A 15869-nucleotide genomic window follows, 5' to 3' on the forward strand; every position below is an offset into this window, starting at 1 on the left:
CGTAATTAGAAGGAAGGCAAATGAAACTGCCATCAGATCTTATTTTTCATTTAATCAGTCTATCAAACATTAAAAATTTCGATAATACATTGTGTTAGCGACAATGGGGAAATAGGTACTCCAATACATTTCTGCTGAAATTTCAATCAATAGAGATTTTCCAGAAGGGAGTTTGGCATCAGCTATCAAAATGATCAATTCATGTACACTTGGGCCCAGCAATTCCACTTATAGGAAACTAGAGGCCCAGTGCACGAAATTTGTGCTCAGGTAGGGTCCCTAGTGACTGCCAGCTGCAGGCCAGGCCTCCCTTCCCTGACTGCAGGCTGTCAGCCAGGGCCTTCCTTTGTTTCGCGCCACCTTCTGGTGGTCAGTGCATGTCATAGTGAGCAATCAAACTCCTGGTTGGTCGAACTCCCAAGGAGACACTTTGCATATTAGGCTTTTATATAAAGAGATTACCTTTTATATACTGTGTGTGTGTGTATTTGCAGAGTTGTTTCTATAAGGCTGTTTATTAAGTAATTTACCACTGTAATAATAGAAGTTTGTAAAAACAAAGAAACAAGCAACAAAAAAGAACCCTTACACATTTTTAAAGAGCAGGTTCATTGAATAAAGTATGGTACATTTATGCCTGAAATCTGATGCAACCAAATAGATTAATAATTTACAAATAAAAACCATAGCACCAAATAAAAATGAGGGAAATATGATGCAACCATTAAAAATAATAATGCAGCATGATATAATCTCCAAAGCATATCGTCAGAGAAAGAAGTGGGGCCAAAACCGGTTTGGCTCAGTGGTAGAGCATCGGTCTGCAGACTGAAAGGTCCCAGGTTCGATTCCGGTAAAGGGCATGTACATTGGTTGCGGGCACATCCCCAGTAGGGTAGGTGCAAGAGGCAGCTGGTCGATGTTTCTCTCTCATTGACATTTCTAATTCTCCCTCTCCCTTCCTCTCTGTAAAAAATCAATAAAATATATTTTTTTAAAAAGTGGGGTATACAAGAATGCATAGAGTATGACACCACCTGTGTAAACTGTAGCTAGTGTGTGAATTTGGTGTCTCTGAATTTGGTTACAATCGCCAGTGCCAGGGAGGGAAACTAGTGGCTGAAAGGCACAGGGGGGAAGTGCTGTAATTTTGTGCCTGTGTTGCCTATCCGAGAAATCTCTCTCCTCCCTCCACGTGCAGCTGCCCTTTGCTGCTCCCACAGGCCAGCGGACTCCTCCTGTGGTTTTGATCTTCTCTTAAAATAGAACGACCTCTCTTTAACATTCACACTTCCAGAGACTGCTAAATTATCTAACGAGATACGTGTACAAAACCCTCAGTAAAGTATAAAGCACTGAACAGCAGTGAGGAATAGTGGTTACGAGTACTGGTGTAATATGTTGAACGATGTCAATTTGACAAGCAAAGCAAGGCCAGGTTGGAGTAAAAACATACATTTCCCTGATCCTACATAGACCCAAGCTTTCTTCTCTTCTGTATAATCTTTGCTTGTCAAAGAAGGTACCACATCTTTCCCAATTTGAGTACAATACTTAGCTCACTGTGGGTGTTTAACGAAGGTTAAATAGTAATAATAATAATAATAGCTATTTATGGATCACTGCACCATTTGATGATACTTTCCTTCTATTGAATCACACATTTTAGCAAGCCATTTTTAAAACATATTCCTAACTAAATTAAGGTGCAGTAACTCACAGTGAGAACTGATCGTTATATAAAAAAAAGAGAACTGGCACAGAACCAATGATTTAAACTGCACCTTTCCAGTTCTTCCTTGGTGGCATTAACAATGGTGCCCTTTTGAAATGTCTTCTCTTCTCCCAAATACCTTATTATAATTGTGATAGGCTGCCTAGAGGGATAGTCTTCCCGTTGGCTATTTCCCCCCTCCCATTTGCTTTTATATTTTGTGATCTGCCATGGGGGGAGGGCATCACAGGGACTAATCTCCTAATTTTAAGCTTTAATTGTCCCTGCTCTTTAACTGGGCTCTGGTTTCTCAGTGTTCCTGCTCACCATGCTGTATCACTCTCAGCCATGGCCCCTGGGGGCGAGCGGACCGAGTTCAATGATCTCAGAGGGCCTCCCCATTTCAGAAGCTCCATGCTTCTCCAAAAAAAAGAGGTACATTTTGCTGAAGTTGGTTTGGCTCAGTGGTAGAGCGTTGGTCTGTGGACTGAAAGGTCCCAGGTTCGATTCCCGTCAAGGGCATGGCACATCCCCAGTAGGGGGTGTGCAAGAGGCAGCTAGTTGATGTTTCTCTCTCATCGACGTTTCTAGCTCTCTATCTCTCTCCCTTTCTCTCTGCTAAAAATCAATAAAATATATTTTTTTAAAAAAGAGGTACATTTTATGTGCTAGGGGTATTAAGAATGATGTCTGTTCATTAAGCTCAAACACAATATTAATCCTTTAAAAAGATACAAATTCTCTAGGTCCTTTAAGAATATGTCTGTGGAGCTTCGTTTCAGAAATCCCAGCGTAATGAAAATGCACATTCATATTTGCAAGCCTTCACGTATACCACGGTCCCCCCTTATCCATGGGGTATGTTCCTAGATCCCCAGTGGACGCCTGAAACTGTAAATAGTACTGAGTCCTACATATACTTTTTTTTTTCATGTATATAGAAAATACCCATGATAAAGTTTAATTTATAAAGTAAAAGATTAATAACAATAACTAATAATAAAATGGAATAGTTATAGCAATATACTGTAATAAAAGTTATATGGATGTAGTCTCTCTCTCTCTCTCTCTCTCTCTCTCTCTCTCTCTCTCTCTCTCTCTCTCTCTCAAAATGTACTCACCTTTTCATTTAAAGTACTTTCTGGCTTCTCTTTGGCATATCTGAATAGCCAGCGTCACATTCTTGCACTTTGGGGCTGTTATTAAGTTAAATAAGGGTGACTTGAACACAAGCACTGCGATAGTATGACGGCTGATCTGGTACTTAGATGCTGCTAAGTACAGGTAGTGCGTGTACAGGGTGGATACGCTGTATAAAGGGATGATTCCCATCCTAGGTGGGATGGAGCGAGCTGTGGGAGATTTCATTACACAGAAAGGCAAGGAATTGTTTATTTCTGCAATTTTCTATTTAATATTTTCAGAGAGCAGTTGACCACGGGTAGTGTAACCCAGAAAGCAAAATCAGAGATCAGGGGGACTAACTGTACTGGTCATCCTACCTGGAATGTCCTTCCTCTCCCTGCAAACTCCTCCTCAGCATTCAGAACTCAGCACGAACGAACTCCTGGCATCTTCTTCCCGAGTCCCCAACGGAGTGTGAGCAGCTCTCTTCTCTGCCCCCATACTGCCTGATGACGCTGAGGCACTTCTGATGCTGAAGCACTTCTCTCCAGCGCTATTGTCTGCGTCTGCCTTTGTGACTGTACTTCCCACAAGACTGTGAGTTCCTTATCAGCAAGAGTGTTTTCTATTCATCTTTGAATCCCCAGGGGCTGGAACATAGAAGATGCTCAACAAGTGCTTCCTGGAGGAATAAATGAGTAAATCATTGGAAGTAAGGAGTCTCGGGTCTCAGTCCCAGCTCTGCGGTTAATAATGTGTGGTCCTGAGCAACTTGTTCAACTATTCCAGGCTTCACTCTCCTCAAGTATAAAGTGAAGGGTAGGGTGCCCACAGTACTGAGTCCCTCAAGTCAGGACTGGTCTGGAAGGCTGCACATGGGGTAGGGAGTGGGTGCAGTGAAGGGGAAATTGACCTACAGAGGCAACAGAAACAAGGCAAAAAGTGATATTAATTGAGCAGATTTGGTTGTAAAGCAACAGCCTGCGCAATACAATCTGGAAGTGGATGAAGCAAAGTAAACTCAGGGAATATGTCTCTACTGATGTTCCTTTTATGTAACTTCTTTAATGGTACTATATTGATTTCCTTTATTAACCTTAATTGTTAACTGTTATTTTATGTGGAAGTTACAATGTCTACAAATGAGTAATTATTCGTAATTGTAGATCATTAAAAAAATCTAAGGACACTAAAATTAAAAAACATGTTATTTGTGAAGGTTCCTTTGACTGCTTTTTTTTTTCTTTTTTTTTTTTCCAGTAGGTCTGACATTTCCCTCAGTACCAGTCATGACCATGTATGCCTGGGGCTTGGCCTGTGCCACATGTTCATGCATTTCTTACTGACCTTCCCGGCTGCAGATGTCAGCCTGTGACTTTGCTATGACAGCAGAGTCATAAGCAGCAGAGGGCGAAGGGAATGTGGAGTAATTAGAGCACTCTGGTTCGAAAGGGTTACTCAAGTGAAGCTCTACAAAGGAGCTGAAGTTAGCCTCGTTTAAAAATGTGGAAAATGCCCTGTCTTCACTCGCCACTCATTACTGACAAGGATATAGACAATGAAGCATATACAGGGTGTCCCAAAAATGTATGCACACTGTAACTGCTGATAGCTTAATTTTGAACATGGAATGTATTTTAATAAACACTGCCTTTGTAATTATACAAAGTGTGCATAAACTTTTTTTGGTGGGGCATCCTATATATTTTTTGTGTGTGTGTGGGTAATTACAAAACCTCAAGGCACAATAAAGGTCACAGTCACTGCTCAAAGCCATGTCCTCATCCCTGCTCTGCTCAGCACACTGCTTGTCTCTTCATTCAGGGTCAGAGCTTCTTAACAGCCATGGAGACACGTCTGCCTACCCATCGTGCTCTGACGCACTTGGCAAAAGCTGGGCATGGAAATGAATCATTAAACTCGCTGATAAGGAGAAGAACATTAATTAGAATAACCAGATGCTCAGGAAAAGACTAATAAAATCTTATCCCGAGTTTGGGCAAATTAAACTCATATAATTGATTTTAGTCACACTTTGGCTGCCTCCGAGTGGGATGTGAAAGGATGGGAAAGAGTTACTGTCTGATAGAATAATTAACTCAGAAAAAGTATTCTCTCTTATGTCACACGTGGCCATGCATCCACTCATCTGGCATTATAATCAGGTCTGACTTTTAATTGTAAAGGCACGGAGAGAGAATTTTAAAACAGATGCAAAAACCCAGTCAACTTCCATAGCAACAAGAGAGTTCCTGAATCGAGTGAGCAACAGGAATATTAAAACAGAAAAGCCAACTCCCCGGGTATTGGAAACTGATTTGAAACCAAACTATTAAAGACTATAATAGGATTTGGAAATATGACCAGATTCTCTTGATAGTTTCTAGCTTCATTTTTATCACTGGCCCAGTCTTATTTTCTATTTATAATTAGATAAACATGCAGTTTACGTGTAAAGCAATTCAGAACCTGTATTCTGACTCACCATTGTGGGGAAAATAAGCGTTTTTAAATATTGTTTTTTAAATTACTCAAGTGGTAGAAATACAACCCACAGCGGCAGTAGCGGATATGAGAAGGCACACAGGGTTAGCTTTCGGCATGAAGAGCGGGGCTTGGGGCCCTCATGGCCAGCCGAGCGTCTAAGATTAGACATCCCATGAAATTGTAGGGCTGGGAGTGAATCAGAGAGGAAACTGAGGCTGAAAGATCAAGAGACTTGTCCCAAATTACCCCGAGAGGTGTAAAACCTATTGGAATTCTGTCCCTCTAAATACCCAGTCCAGCCTTCCTAGCAGAGGCTCCCACTCTCCTGGACTGGCTGTCATTGATCATCCCTCTTGCCACCTGCATCTCAACAGAGCCTGAGGAACACCTGTGGACATCTGCCAGAGTGAAAAACACTGAAGGTCACCAGCTGGAATCATGGAAATCCCAAATAAAAGCTTTTCAAACTTGCCTGCCAAATCTTATCTTTTCCAGTGTGCCAATTCAGTTTGCTTGTTGAGACAGCCGAGACTTCAATTTAGTTATCAGTAAATTGGTTGCCTTCCTTACTAGTACTCAAGAATATATGACACTGAGAAGAGTGTCCCTGCAGACAAAGCTGGGGATTCAGAGCTTTTGGGTCTCCATCAACAGTTTCATCTTGGCTCTTGGCTGTGATGAGCCTGGAAAGCTAGGGCTCCCTTGCCGAACTTGGCCCTACCTCCCGATTCTCTTTCTGATCACTGCATAAGAGGGTCAAAAGAGATTCAAAACCTGTCAGGAATTTACATAGAAGTTGCCCCTTCTTCCTCACTCATGCCCTTGTTTTTAATCTTTTCACCACAGGAACCTCTGGCTCACCTGCCTCTGTGGAAGCTCTGTCTGTATTAACTTGGCTAGGCCCTGGCATCCAGACATTTGGTCAAACACTAGACAGACTGTTTCTGTCACTCATGTGTTTAGACGAGTTAACAAATGAAGCAGCAGATTTGAGTAAAGCAGATCACCCTCTAGAACAGTGGTTCTCAACCTTTCTAATGCCGTGACCCTTTGATACAGTTCCTCATGTTGTGGTGACCCCCAACCATAAAATTATTTTTGTTGCTACTTCATAACTGTAATTTTGCTACTGTTATGAATTGTAATGTAAATATCTGTGTTTTCCGATGGTCTTAGGTGACCCACAGGTTGAGAGCCGCTACTGTAGAGCCTAAGACCGCATACACATTTAGGATTCTATGATTTTAAATGTTATTTTAGATTTAAGATTGAACACTGTATATTAGCTGTTCATTGTTGTGTGATAAACTACTGCAGACTTAGCAGCCTAAAGCCATACAAAACCAGAATGGGCCAGAAGACACGGCAAAAGTAATTTTGCTTCTTGATAATGCACCATCACACACTTCAAAACCAGTTAAAGACATGTGAAAAGATCTTTCTGGTGTAGTTCCTCTGATCAGGAGTCTGAGCATGACCTCCTGAGGCCTTTGCTTAGGGCTGACAAGGCTGTAATTGTGTCTGTCTGTCAGGGCTGCATTCTCATCACAGACTGGAGTGCAGGAAGATCCACTTTCAAGCTTCCTCAAGTGATGGCAAAATTAGTTTCCTCGTAGCTGTAGGATCCATGGCAGCCTGCTTCTTCAAAGCCCACAAGGAGGAGACTCCGGAGCTTCAGTTTTTCCTTTAGTTGGTTTTGCTGACTGTTGGCTAGAGGCTGCCTCAGTCCCTAGAAACCCCCACCCCACCCTGCTCCACCTCATACTCTGCCATGCGCTCACTCTGCAGTTCACCACATAACTCTGCTTATTCAAGTCCAGAAGGAGAGAGAGTTAGTCCACTAGCAAGACTCAGTCTTATACTGGTATATTGTAAGGGAATGACATCTTTTTACCAGTATTTTACTGGTTAGAATCAAGTCCCAGGTCTCACATTCAAGGGGAGGAGAGTACAGAAGGCAGAATCACCTTAGAGTCTGTCCACCACAAATAATTCCTAAGTGTTCGAACTGTGAGACATAGGCCTGATGGGATCCTCTCCCTGTAGCCCTTACAAGTACCAACTGCAGAAGGAGTGGCTGTTGTATAAACCTGGTTGAAAAGCCATCACATTTTTATTAGTGCTTAAATAGACAGAGAGCCCAATGGAACAGAATACAAACTCCCCAAATAGATTCAAGTGCAAATTAAAATTTTGAATGTGATAAAAGTGGCATCTAAAATCACTGGGAAAATGATGGACTTATAAATGTTGTTGGGACAACTGGATAGCAATTTGAAAAAAGATCAAATTAGATCCATACCAGAATGCTAAATTAATCAAAGTTCGACATGCAAAAGTTTATTTATAAAAAATCAGAAGGAAATATAGGTCAACTTCTTTGTAGGGCAGGGCAAAGCCTTTATAATGTTGTTCCAGAATCCATATGCAATAAAAATATTAATAAGTTTGACTATATTAAAAAAGTTACATGGCAAAATGCAGACATACACACAGAGAACATATTTGTGGCATGTATTGAAGATAAGAGGTCTAATTTATATAATATAAAATTAAGCTCTTAAAATTAAGTAAAAAAGATTCAAACCTGCCAAGACCGGTTTGGCTCAATGGATAGAGTGTTGGCTTGGGGACTGAGGGGTCCCGGGTTCGATTCCAGTCAAGGGCACGTACCTTGGTTGCGGGCATGTCCTCAGTAGGGGGTGTGCAGGAGGCAGCTGATCGATGGCTCTCTCTCATCAATGTTTCTAGCTCTCTATCTCTCTCCCTTCCTATCTGTACAAAATCAATAAAAATATATTAAAAAAAAAAAGACTCAAACCCAATATAGAAAATGGGCCAAAGATATGAATTGATAGTTTATAGAAAATATATATAGATGATCTTTAAATGTGTGAAAACATGTTCAAATTTACTCATCATTAGAGAAAAGCAAAAAATAAAAATAAAAAATAGCTGCATTGAAATATAATTTCTTACCTAATAGATTGGCAAAAGTATTAAAAAATGTACTCTATTGGGCAAGATTTAGAGAAAACACCACTCTCTCACACTGCTGATAGGGCCTTAAACAATATCTAACAACCCTACATATAGATTTACATTCTGACTTAGCAATTCAATTTCTAGGAATTCACTGTACAAGTATGTTTTACCCTCATCTTACTAATCCTACTTGTATGAATTTACCTCTAAAAATATTAAGAGCCCAATGTTAAACATTGCAATATTATTTTAAAAGTGAAATGCTAGAAACAACTTTAAAGCTCTTGTATGTGCTACTAATTGAATAAACTATGGTTCATCCACAAAACCGAGTACTACGTAGTCATGAAAACAATCAAGAGAAAGAGCTCTTTGAATTGACATGGAACTATTTCCAAGATACACTGATAAGCAAAAAAAAAAAAAAAAAAAAAAAAGACAGTATAAAAGAATACATCTTATATACTACATTTTGCGTAAGAGAAAAGATAAATGTATATCTAGTTTGCAAAAAAAGAAACACAAGAAAGATAAACCAGAAACTAATGTAAATGGTTACCTGTGGAGTGTATCGATAAATGATGTAAGAAGAGAAGGCATATTTACTTGTCCTACTAGTAAAAAGTGTATATTTAAGAATATATTCTGATCTTGGAATTTTGTAAATATTTTATGTGTTCAAAAATAATGAATGGAAAGAAGCAAATTATAAAATAGGGTATAAATAGAGACAAATGTTTCTAAATACGCTAATAATACTGGGGGGGGGTTTCAGTTGTTCGTATGGAAAATAATACAATAATCCTATATAATAAAGATGTAATATGCAATGGTTATTACGCCGTGAAGTGTAATGACTGACCACATAATGACCGACCACATAACGACCAGATCATGGATCAGATCTAAGAGAGAAAGAGAGAGAAAGAGGGGGGAGGAGAGAGAGAGAAAGAAGAGAGATAGGGAGAGAGTCAGAATCAGAAGGCAAACAAATGTGGGAAAATGTTAACAGTTGTCAACTAGAAGAATATATCCATGCTCATCTTCCTAGTGTTTCAGTTTTTCTGTAGATTTGATCCATCAAAATAAAATGTTGGAGTAGGGAAAAATTTCAAGTGTTAGAATTAAAAATAATAGGAAAAGGCACTACATTCAGAACATAATTTGAAGGTTGGGTGTTCTAGCATTTTACAGTTTTGAGTGCTCTTGACATTTGGAAGTAAATTTCAAGGACAGAAACGCATTATCTGGTAAAAGTTCAAAGGAAATCAGAGGAAACAATAATGACAAACTTAGAAGCAAACTATGGAAGAGATATCAGAAGGTGGGTGGGCCAAGTGGCTTCTAAACCGGAATAGTGTGACAGGTCATTACTGAACCCACAGGCTGACTTTTTCTGGGAGAACCACGTTTTGTTAAGTTCTCATGCCTTCAACCTTTTCCTGATGGGCTTATTCAAATGTCTCTACCTGAAGAGGAGAGCTAAGAGGGAAACCGCCAAGGTGCCGCAAGGAGCAGCAGCAAGCTGGGGCGGCAGAACAGACATTCCACATGTGGTCACCCCGTTTCCAAGGTGGGATTTTGCTTCTGCCCTCTGACCCTGGCCAAAAATGGCCTTTCACAACTGATCTCGCTACCAAGCGTCTGTGACAGGAGTGCCATTTCTTGACATGCACAGAACATGCTACTGTTTTCAAGCAGCTACCACATGAAGGTGTGGTCTCATTTGATCTTGATAGCAAACACTGGGGGTATCAGCAAGAGCACACGATTTCAATCTCGACTTTGCAGGTCACACGACAACAGAGAGGAGGCTCTGCCTGAGGCCACAGGCTGGACAAGTGCAGGTGGGAAGATGAGGTGCACCAGGCCCATGTTCCCTCACAATCACTCTGTAGGAAAGAAATGGTGGGGCCAGCAAGAGTGGACAGTGGGGAGAGATCGCAGGACAGGGGCTCAGAGAGGCTCCTGAAAAGCCAAGCTTACTGTCAGGAAGCAGAGAGCCCATTCGCTCTGGTTTGTGCTGCACTCACTTTCCCGATGCAGCCTGTGACGATGCCCTGAACTATTTCTGTCATTACCGATGCTCCCAAGATAAGGGGGAAACATCAAGTAAAAAAAGTAAAGAGGTAAAAAAAAAAAAAATGCTGCCGACCACATTTGACTTCCATTAACTATTGTTTACAAACCTACAAGAGGGTTTTTACAGGTGCTTCAGATTCGGAAGGAATAAAAAATAAATGACAAGCTTGTCTCCAATTTTTGTTGCACTTGCCTGCTACTGAGCTGGTAATGGAGCCCTCACTTGTCTTTTTCACACACGCAGGCTTTGTCAATACACGCCGTGACAGAACGTGCCTCTGAGAGGGTCCCACAGCATCCCTTGCCACAGGGGGGGCTCCCAGCCACCACAGCTCAAACCACCTTGTCTCGTGTCTGGATGTTGAGAACCACATGCCCACCTGCTTCCTCTACGCTAGCAGACAGCCTGCCAGCCCCAGAAATAGGAGAACACACTGGATCATCATGCTTGCAAGTGACCTGTCAGCTGGGTGCAGAGCGATCTCAACAAAGAGCAGCTGGACCGGACCAGAGCAGAAAAATTACTCAGCTTATCTCCAAAACTGAGTTAAAGGGCGCTGTTTTATGTCCTCAGATTTTGAGTATATGCTTTTAGTTGCAACCCAAGAATTTTGACTCAGCGAGAAACTGCATCAACGGAGAAGGCTACAATCAATAGAGCTATGGAGAGAAGGTAGAACTGATGGGCTGAGTCACGTACGGCGGCTTAAAGAGAGAATATCCTCACTTCATGTTATGATGAAACAGCTGATTGGACAAGGAACCCACCCCCCAGAACACCGGTGGATGCTCACAAAATGTGTTATACTCTTCACTGTGCAGTCCTTGTCCTGTGGGATGCAATTAATTCTCTGCTCTGATAGCCAAAGTTGGGTGTTACAGAGAGGACTTTTGTTTTTTGCTTCTTTTTCTAAGTGGGAGTGTTTGTGGTTCTGTAAGCACATTTTCCCATGTAACCACTGCATTGCAGGATGGAAAGGGATGTTGTCTGAACGAAATGGAGTGTTACCTAGAGAAAAATATGAACTAATTGGGAAATTTTTCACTTTGAGAAGAGGTGCCCATTGACAATATTTTTTGTTGTTGTTTCAGCTGCCACCAGATCTGAGTGACTGAGGGTGGTGAGAATGTAGTTTAATGTAACATGGTTCAATCATGTACAGCAGAGAGAGCTCTTAATAAATGGGAAGAGAGGTAGTGTGTGTGTGTGTGTGTGTGTGTGTGTGAGAGAGAGAGAGAGAGAGAGAGAGAGAGAGAGAGAGAGAGAGAGAGAGAGAGAGAGAGAAGGAAGAATAGACAACTTTTAGGGGAGTATTCCTACAAACCATACCCTCCTGACTTTCTTTCCGCTCACTAGTTCCCTCTTGCTGGGACTAGATTCTCAGTGACCATGCTTGGGTTCCATAATCTCGCATCTTGGACGTTGTTGATGGGCCAGGGGTAGGCACCTAACTGTAGCTGGGCTAATCAGTTTCTTTTCTAAAAAATTTGAAACTGTGAGTAGGAGATGCTGAGTTGTTTGAATCTGGACATCTAAACTGAGGAGCTCGGAACACCTGCATTTAGCCATGTGCACACAGATGCACTGGAAGCTAATTCAGAAAGGACAAGAGGGGAAGGGATGGAGTGGAGAGGAGGTAGGAAAAGGGAGACATATGCACACGGGGTTTCAGGTTCTTGATAATTGCCTAGCAGCTCACTCTGACTCTTGGATCCCCTCAAATGCCCTAGCACGTTTCTAATAAACTCCCTTCAGATTACGCTAATTCAAAAATGGGAATATGTTTCTTATAATCAAGAGAGCCTCAACTAAGAAAAATTCAGTTATTATGAGTTTCTTAACAATCAAATAAAAGTATAAATGCCAACGCTTGGCTGTATCTAGTTTCTACTTTATCTTCTGGTGTACTTAAGCCAGTAGTCAATCTGGGGGGTGCGGGGTGGGGGAGCAAAATATTGTCTGCCACTAAAATTCCATTTATATTGTTAGAAGAAAAGCATTTTTTTTCAGTCTCATGGGATATATTTAAATAGACATACCTATTGTTTATTCTTCTGGTGAACTGAGTTTTGAATATATCCTTTATTGATCTACAATTCTTTTCTGAAAAGTGAGTATAAATATCAGTAAACACATCAACACCTGTTATAAGAGGGTCATTATTATTAGTTTAATTATTATTATATTATTTAATAATAATAATAACAACAACAGCAGCAGCTAAAGCTCCTCTAGCCTACCTTTTTCCCTAGAGTGCATACATGAACATCATTATAGTTATTCACATAGGAAATGACACTAGTTGTTTTTTGTTTTTTTTTAAATATATTTTATTGATTTTTGTACAGAGAGGAAGGGAGAGAAATAGATAGTTAGAAACATCAATGAGAGAAAGTCATCGATCAGTTGCCTCTTGCACACCCCCTACTGGGGATATGCCCGCAACCAAGGTATATGCCCTTGACCGGAATCGAACCCGGGGCCCTTCAGTCCCCAAGCCGACGCTCTATCCATTGAGCCAAACCGGTCCCGGGGGAAATGACACTAGTTTTAAAAATTGCATTATTTAAAGAAAAAATAGTTATCAATTTAGATTTAATGATGATGTCTGGAGGCTTTCAGAGTGTAAGTTGAAAGCTTGCCATTTAATTTCTTACTCTGAAGTCTAGGCAAAAAAATAAAAATAAAGCTCTTTATGAAAAGAAAAACATAGATACTTCCAAGGTTGTTTTGGCAAAGTACAAAGTTAAAGGCTACTAAGGAGATTTTCAGGTTAGCTTGATGAGTATAGACATAAAGATAGTGTATCCAACACAATTGGGAGAGAAAGTCTATATTAGCGATCCCCAGGAATCAGGTTTTTGGATTTGTATTGGTTTCTTTTGCCTGAGTTATCAACATCACGGGGCCCTTAGATTATGATAAAGCTTCACTGCGGAATCGGAAATATAGGTCAGTAATACTAGTAAAGGCATCATGAGGTGGGCAGTTCTCCAGTGAAGCAGAACTGTCCTCTCCAAACCAGGGCTGGGAAATCTGAGCACCGGCTGGATGCACAGTCATGAGTGGGTAAATCTTGCTGCTTTACCTGAGAAGACTGACCAGTCATGGAGAATGAATGCAGCTCAATTTCACTGTGAGACAACAGGTGTAAGAAATTCTCCCAACTTTGACGCCGTTACAGATTTTTGGTACACTCCAACACCTATGGGCATTGTCAAAGCATTTTAAACCGAAAAGGTATTTTATACAGTATCTGATACATGTTACTGGTGAAGTTGACAAAACTGAGACCCAGAGAAGTCTGATAATGTTCCCAAGGTTACCCAGCAAAACTCTAGAATCAGTGACAAAGCAGCCCTCGTCATTTTTGTGTGATTATACAGCAGGTGCTATGCTAATAGCACTGTATGCAGTTTCCCGTTTTGATTCCAACAATCCTATGAGGTTTGTATCATCATCACCATTACATGATGATCTTGCTACCATTTCACAGATGTGGAAACTAAGGTAGAGGCAGATAAGCATCTTGCTCTGTACCAGGCAGCCAAGACATGGCAAGGATGTTCTTGAACGTTGATCTGACTTTCCAAAGCTCTAAGCCATGGACCTTCCCACCACACTATCATTCTTCCATGTCCTCCATTTCTATCAGAACTCTACAAGGCCTTACAGAATGCTTAATGAGCTGCACTGCTTGAAATGACTTAATAATAGAATTTAAAAGGCAGGCTGGATTTGAATAGTATGACATTAAACACTAGGTAACATGTCCTTTTTAAAATTAGATAGTGCGACTTTGTTATAATTGAAGGGAATGACCTGACTCTTTAACAGTGATGAGGAATTGAAATATAATATTCTTATTTAGATAATGTTTTATTCACTGTGCATTTAGGTATTAGACTAATTCTTAGTGGAAAAATTTACCAGGCAGCTGTGTATTCATTTGCCATATGCCACATTCTCTCTGACCAGACGCAATGAAATCTGATTTCCATTTGGGAGAGACCAGCTGCCTCCCCAGCAAACACGTCTACCCAGGGCTCAGTAGCTAATGGGAGATCACTAACTGAATGTTGAAGGATTTAAGCATTCTGCAAGAGCAACTGGTTTAGTGGGAAAGTATATTTTATTTATAATAGCTGAGAAAGGTACCATGTATTTATTTTTCATTGTAATAATAAAAATTACAATTAGATGTATTTTAATTAAAAATAAAGTTAACAATCTGGCCTGTTTTTCTCAGTGGTTAGAGTGTCAGCCCATGAATCAAAGGGTTGCAGGTTTGATTCTAAGTCAAGGGTACGTACCTAGTACCTCAGTTGTGGGTTCATTTCCTGACACCAGTGGGTGTGTGTGCGGGAGGCAATCATCTCTCTCTCTCTCTTTCTCTCTCCCCATCCCTCCCTCCCACTCTGTCTGAAAATCAATGGAAAAAATATCCTCAGGTGAGGATTAAAAAATAAAATAAAAATAACATTAGCAATGAATTTAACTTTATTATAATAAGAGATATTGTTACAATTTATAAACCTGCAGTCCTAACAATAGGATCTAGTCACTGCTAGTAACATACACCTATTTAGTGGGCTCTAGATGTCCCACAAATGCTTTTGAAAGAAATATACAGATATGTGGACAGAAAGCCTCTTAAAACTTTAATGCTTAAATCTCTGTCATAAAGATGCTGACATTGTTAAGTGTTGAAAAGGCCCACTGAGAAGAGAAGAGAAGAGAAGAGAAGAGAAGAGAAGAGAAGAGAAGAGGAGGAGAAGAGGAGGAGAGGAGGAGGAGAGGAGGAGGAGAGGAGAGGAGAGGAGAGGAGAGGAGGGGAGAGGAGAGGGAGAGGAGAGGAGGAGGAGTAGGAGAGAGGAGAGGAGAGGAGAGGAGAGGAGAGGAGAGGAGAGAGGAGAGGAGGAGGGAGAGGAGAGGAGGAGGAGAGGAGAGGAGAGGACGAGGAGAGGATGAGGAGAGGAGAGGAGAGGGGAGCGGAGGCGAGGAGGAGGAGAGATGAGGAGAGGAGAGGAGAGGAGGAGAGGAGGAGGAGAGGAGAGGAGAGGAGGAGAGGAGAGGAGAGGAGAGGAGAGGAGAGGAGAGGTGGAGAGGAGAGGATGGAGAGGAGAGGAGAGGAGAGGAGAGGAGGGGATGGAGAGGAGAGGAGAGGAGCGGAGAGGCGAGGAGATAGGGAGAGGAGAGGAGGGAGGGGATGGAGAGGAGAGGAGAGGATGGAGAGGAGAGGAGAGGATGGAGAGGAGAGGATGGAGAGGAGAGGATGGAGAGGAGGGGAGGAGGGAGAGGAGAGGAGAGGGGGGAGAGGAGAGGAGAGGAGAGGAGGGAGAGGAGGGGAGATGAGGAGAGGAGAGGAGGAGGAGAGGAGAGGAGAGGCGAGGAGAGGGAGAGGAGAGGAGGAGAGGAGAGGAGAGGAGAGGAGAGGAGAGGAGAGGAGAGGAGAGGAGAGGAGAGGAGAGGAGA

At 41.5% G+C, this 15869-nt stretch overlaps 1 long non-coding RNA gene across 1 annotated transcript; it reads left to right on the plus strand.

Moving 5' to 3' along the window:
• Positions 1 to 2852: 2852 nt before the first annotated feature.
• On the plus strand, positions 2853 to 13229 carry LOC118706051. Its single transcript, XR_004983880.2, has 3 exons — positions 2853 to 2957; positions 10598 to 10600; positions 13219 to 13229. It is a non-coding gene; the product is annotated as an uncharacterized LOC118706051 (long non-coding RNA).
• The last annotated feature ends 2640 nt before the right edge of the window (positions 13230 to 15869 follow it).

This window comes from Pipistrellus kuhlii, unplaced genomic scaffold (assembly GCF_014108245.1).
Source record: "Pipistrellus kuhlii isolate mPipKuh1 unplaced genomic scaffold, mPipKuh1.p scaffold_m20_p_5, whole genome shotgun sequence".
In the NCBI taxonomy this organism is placed as follows: domain Eukaryota; kingdom Metazoa; phylum Chordata; class Mammalia; order Chiroptera; family Vespertilionidae; genus Pipistrellus; species Pipistrellus kuhlii.